This window comes from Pan paniscus, chromosome 12 (assembly GCF_029289425.2).
Source record: "Pan paniscus chromosome 12, NHGRI_mPanPan1-v2.0_pri, whole genome shotgun sequence".
Taxonomy (NCBI): domain Eukaryota; kingdom Metazoa; phylum Chordata; class Mammalia; order Primates; family Hominidae; genus Pan; species Pan paniscus.
In genome coordinates, this window is record NC_073261.2 from 47937519 (window position 1) to 47943762 (window position 6244).

The following is a 6244-nucleotide window of genomic DNA, read 5'->3' on the forward strand; positions in this document are numbered from 1 at the left end:
TGCAAAGATGATCTAGAAAAAGCTTACAAGTTTATTGTGAACATTCAGTTGATAAGAAATTAGCATTAGTGATGATTACAAGAGTGGATCCTGATCTGTTTAAAAATACATTATATGTATTGAGACATCATTATATATGCCAGCAACATGCATAAGTATTATTTGTCAATTAAGAAAAATAAAATTTTTAAAAAGAATGGAAATACAAAGAAAATCATGGGTAGACCACTTAAAGAATTTATCTATATTTTGATTCCTCTTCATTTAACCTTACATTTTCAACTAAATAATATCCTGCTTATTCATTTACACTACATATTGCCTGGTATAATTTTTTTTTATAAATTTAAAAATTGGAAAAATTTCTTCCATTATATTTCAAGGTTTCTGATAATAACTATTTAGGAGTATACAATTTGTTTTTTAAATTTAGTTTTATTTTATTTTAGATTCAGAGGGTATATGTGAAGATTTGCTACATAGGTATATTGTGTAATGCTGATGGGTTTCAAATGAACCCATCACTCAAACAATGAACACAATATCCAATACATAGCTTTAAAAACCTTGCTTCCTTCCCATGTTCCCCCCTTTTGGAGTTCCTGTGTCTATTATTTCTATCTTTATGTCCATGTGTAACCATTGTTTACCTTCCACCTAGAAGTAAAACATGTGGCATTTGACTTTCTGTTTCTGAGCTATTTATCTCATAATAATGGCCTCCAGATCCATCTATGTTGCTGCAAAAGACATGATTTCATTCTTTTTGATGGCTGCATAGTATTCCATTGGGTATATATACTACGTTTTCTTTATTCAGTCAATAGTTGATGGACACTTATGTTTGTTCCATGACCTTGCTATTGTGAATAGTGATGCAATAAACATATAAGTGCAGGTGGCTTTTTGATAAAACAATTTATTTTCCTTTGGGTAGATGTCCAGTAGCAGGATTGCTGGGTTGAATAGCAGTTCTATTTTTAGTTATTTGAGAAATCTCCATACTGTTTTCCATAGGAGTTGAACTAATTTACATTCTCACCAACAGTATATAAATGCATTTGTTTCTTTAAGCAGCCCACAGCTTTTTAGGTGGGTTTTTTAATACAGTCTACATTTAACAAATAATTTTTGATAGAAAAAAATCAATTGACAAATTAATGAATCATTGATTATTTTTAATCCCAGGAAATCAACAGATGACAACCAAATCCTAACAACCCTTCAGAAGTTAAAGCTACATTACTGTGAAGAAAGTCTAGTGTCTTGGTTTTTAAAAGTTTTAATTTTTTTTTAATGGCAATAAGTTTTGAGAAAAAAATGTGCTCAATGATTTCTTAAAGGTATTATTTTTAGGTCATTTGAATTTAATAGTTTATAGGTAATGAAATTTCACTTTTTATTTCTGCATGTTCAACTGTTTGAGGAAAGAAGGCTGAAAGTCAAATATAGTAACATTTTCTTTCACTTAATCCAAAAGGCCTCTGAAAAGTAATAAGATTTATTCTGTAAATTACTTTATAATTGTTCTTTAACGACACTGTGATATTTGATAATGTCAGAATGATTTTGCTTTAGGGAATGTGATTTTAGCCCCTGAAGAAAATTAATTACTCTCCCTAAATAAACAGCATTATATATATTTTATGTGAACTTAGGTATTGTTTTTAAGGTTAATTAATCTGTCTCTGACAATTGCAGAAAAATTTTAGGAAAAAATTACTTATGCATTCAGGTCAGTTTGCTTATGCTAATACACTAACACACAAGAAAAATATCACATTCATTCAATCATATTTGAAGAAAATTACTTCCATTTACTCTGAAATCTAAGATATAACTCTATTGTGTAATCCAGTTCCCAGCGTGGTTTCTTTAAAACCTTGTGCTAAAAATTGTGCTAGTCAATTTACCAAATGCTTCATTTACTCTAAAAAATAATATAAGTGTTATTTGCTTTCTTGATATTTCATCCCTTAATGATCTTTTGTATATTATGCTAAACTCACCAAGGCTTTGGAGAGAGATATATGGAGATATATATATATAAATAGAGTCACAGATTACAAATCCATAGGAAAAGGTCAGGAAGAATTACATCCATCTGTTCATTGTGCTTATCCTTTGGAAAGAGCAATGAGATGCAGGGGGAAGTAAGGAGAATCTACGTGAGCTTTTAAAAATATTATTTTTTTCATATTATTTATTTCTCATTACTTTTCACATTGTTCTAACTAATTTGAGGATTCATACACATATTTTACATTTATTATTTATATATGTTTTTAGAAGAATAAGAAAATCTCTTCTTCCATCACTCCTTTAGAAAATGTTCATGGCAGGGAGTGGGACATCCGGCTTCAGAGCAGGAACTTTCGTTGCACCAGTGATGAAAAAGAGAATGAAATGTGGGTGATGTTGAGAAAGGCAAGAAGATTTTTGTTCAGAAGTGTGCCCAGTGCCTAAAAGAGAGGCAAGCACAAGACTGGGCCTAATCTCCATGGTCTCTTTGGGCTGAAGACTGGTCAGGCCATTGGATTCTCTTACAAAGACGCCAGTAAGAACAAAGGGATCACCTGGGGAGAGGATACAGTGATGGAGCATTTGCAGAATCCCAAGAACTACATCCCTGGAACAAAAATGATCTTTGCTGGCATTAAGAAGAAGGCAGAAAGGGCAGACTTGATAGCTTATCTCAAAAAAAGCTACTCATGAGTAATAATTGGCCACTGCCTTATTTATTACAAAACAGAAATATCTCATGACTTTTCTGTGTGTACCATACTTTAATAGATCTCATACACCAGAATTCAGATCATGAATGACTGACAGAATATTTTACTGGGCACTCCTGATTTAAAACTAAGACTGGCTTGTGGTTAAATGAATATGTTCAGTTTTTGAATTTTAATAGTAATTCCAATTCAGTAAATGCTATCACTGTTTACCCCTTCTAAAGATATGATTAGACTTCACTGGTAATGTTCAACTTTTCACAAAGATGGTGACTGCCATCTTAAAACTTACTGGATATTGGTTTATATTTAGATTTCTATAACTGGTTATGTGAATATATTTAAATACTGGGGAAATTCCTTCACTGTCTCAGAACCAAGCAAGATTCATCTGTGTTTTGTGTTCATTTGCCTCTTAAAGGCAAGGGTTGAAGATAAATAAGGTAGCAATGTCTACTTTAAATTTTTGGCCTTAACTATGCCAATCTAATTAGAATTCTCTGCATTTAAAATGGTTCTTTTTACTTACTGAAGGGCATTTTAGTGTGGTTTATGTGTAATATCAAAGATTATTTAACATTTCTCACATTTTATAGATGTTCTATAAGGTCACATGCTTTTAATATAGTAGCAAGTTAAACTTCACTCTTGAATTCTTTACAATCTAAGTCAAACTAAGTTATAATTTAAGATTGTCTTTAAACAGCCATTCAGATACATAAAACTGTGGAACTGCTCTGTATTTGTGATTGTGGATAGTGCTTTTGCCAGCTTAAAAGAATTAAAGTAGAGGAGATGTACATAAGTTTTAAAATTATGTGTGATCATAAGACTTAAGATAATTAAAAAGAAATTCACAGATCATGACAAAAACATGTTCATGGCAAAGAAAAGACATATTCTAAGTAGATTAATAATTACAGATGTGTCAAATATACAGTTCTAGGATTTATGATGTAGTCATTAAGTTCATCAAATACTATAATGAAATATGTAATTTAATTTAAATAATATTTAGAAATTATATCCATATATTCAACAAGTAATTATTAAGTGTATTTATGTGCCAGATACCATTCTAGGTGCCTGGGATGCATCAGTGAACAGAATACATCTAGTGCTGCATGAGGGAGCTTCCTTTTTAGTGAAGGAGGACATTAGACACAGATGTATAAATGAGTCATTGAACAAGATAATTGCAGGCAGAGATGGATTCTATGAAAGAAATAAATCAGGGTGATGAGAGGGAAAGTGACAGAGAGACAGCTTTAGGTTGGAGGCTAAAGTGAGGCCTTTGAAGAAATGATAATTCATGTGTGACTTGAATGACAAGATAAAATGTAGAGAGTTAGAGGCTGAGGATTACAGGCCAAGGAAATAGCCCCGTGCGTATGTTGTGAGACATAGCTCCAAGACATAGACATGCATAGTTTAATTCAACTTGACTCTTCCAGAAATGAATTGAAGGTCACTAGGCCTGGAGTATCAGGAAGCAGAGGAGAAGTTGTGAGAGAAGAGTTTGAAGTGAGATGCCTGTGTCATTTAATGAAGCAAATCACATGAAAAATATCACTGGCATTTTTTATTATACGACTTATTTAAAAATAGCAATAAAATTTACTTCCTACTTTATCCTAAGGTTCTGAAGACCTTTCAATGGTATTCTTGGAGGAGACTTTGCAATTTTGGTGTATATCATGATTGTAAAGATACCCTGATATCTTTATAAAATAGAAGTAAATTTAGAAATTAAAAAAAAACAAAACTTTCCTGTTCTCTCCGTCAGTCACTGACAATATGTAAAATCATTGTCTAGTTGATAAATTCATTCAAGTCTTTCATTTTAGTTCAAGGAGACTTTAGTTTCCTCCTTTTGGATTATAAAATGGAAGTTACCTGGATCCCTTTTGTATATACTATTCATGACTTACACATACCAGTTTTGTACATATGTTGTAAATAGCTACTATTGTAAAAGAAAAAATAATTTTCACAGGAATATTTTCTGTGTATAACAGAAATGGCTTACTTTGATGTCTTTGTTGAAAATATGTCCATAACTAATGTAAGAATATTCTAAAACTTTATTTAAAAATTTTAAAAGAACATTTTTATGGATAAGCAATCTCAATATTATAAAAATGACTTCTCTTCCCATGTAAATGTAAAACTTCCCATCAAATTCTGATAGAACTTAATATTAATGGATCTTGATACAACATATAAAAATCATGTGAAATACAAGGGACCAAAAAATTGCAAAAATATTTTTGAAAACGAATAAATAAATTAGTGTTACTTAAGCCACAGTATATTAAGTCTTACAGCACCTGAAAGTCGTATTGTGCAGAGACAGATAAATGGAAAGCTAAGCAAAATAATGATTCCAGAAATCAATCAATAAACAAACACATATACACATATATTTGATGTATGACTATTGCCATTGTAGACTAACAGGAAAAAGAGAAGCAATTCAGAAAATAATTAAAAATTAGTTATACATATGAAGAAACATGAACTTAGATTAATAATTCCTTCCTTATATTACATACAAAAATAAATGCTATATTTTTTAGTCATACTATGTAAACCAACATTAGAAAGTTTTTAAAGAAAATATAATAGTATGTCTTTACAACACAAGATATGAAGAGCATTCTAAATAAAAACTCCAAAAGTGAATCATAAAAATGATTGATAAATTTGATTATATTAACATAAACATTTATTTCCTGAAATACACATTCTTCCTGTGCATGCACATGCATCTATTTGTAATAATACTAGAAATCTTATGTGATATTGTTCTACAAGTACTAGACATTTTATATTAAGAAAGCATTGGAATAAGGTGTATAAATATTGATACATGGGAAGATATAAGTTCCGTGTCTGTAGCTAATATGAGCATAAAGCTGTAGATCATGAGAGAATAAAGAATATTAGAAAACTGACACTGTTGATAAGCCAATTCTCTTTAAATGTAAGACAGTCACAAAATAAAACTTTTCTTGAATTATTGGAATTGCATAATTTCTACTTATAGAAAATTATTAAATATCTTCTGGAACAGTTAAGCATTTATGATAGCAGGAGGTTTATGAAAAAATAATTTTGAAGAGTCACTAGATCTTTCAGATAGAGTTAGCATGCTTTACTTATTAAAACTGGATAATATTGTCACAAACACATTAATCAAAAAGATGTATGTAGATGAATTTTATGATAAAGCTAGGATTTCCAATCATTAAAGAAATAAAGATGAATTGTTCATTGAATGGTTTTGAAAAAATAATATGACTATATTCAAACTTGTGCATTATTTTAAATTAAATTTCACATGGAAGAAAACTTTAACATTAAAGAAAGAAATTATAGAGTGACATCAGCAAGATGACTGGCAAGAGAAGCCTGGCACTCATCCTCCCCACAAAAAAATACAAAAGCAATAAGCAGATTAGATTTGACTGGAGTGTTGAGGGGAAAATGTTGGAGTGGAGAGGCAC

At 30.5% G+C, this 6244-nt stretch overlaps 1 pseudogene; it reads left to right on the forward strand.

Moving 5' to 3' along the window:
• The first annotated feature begins 2405 nt into the window (after window positions 1-2405).
• On the forward strand, window positions 2406-5559 carry LOC106634472 (cytochrome c-like; annotated as a pseudogene).
• The last annotated feature ends 685 nt before the right edge of the window (window positions 5560-6244 follow it).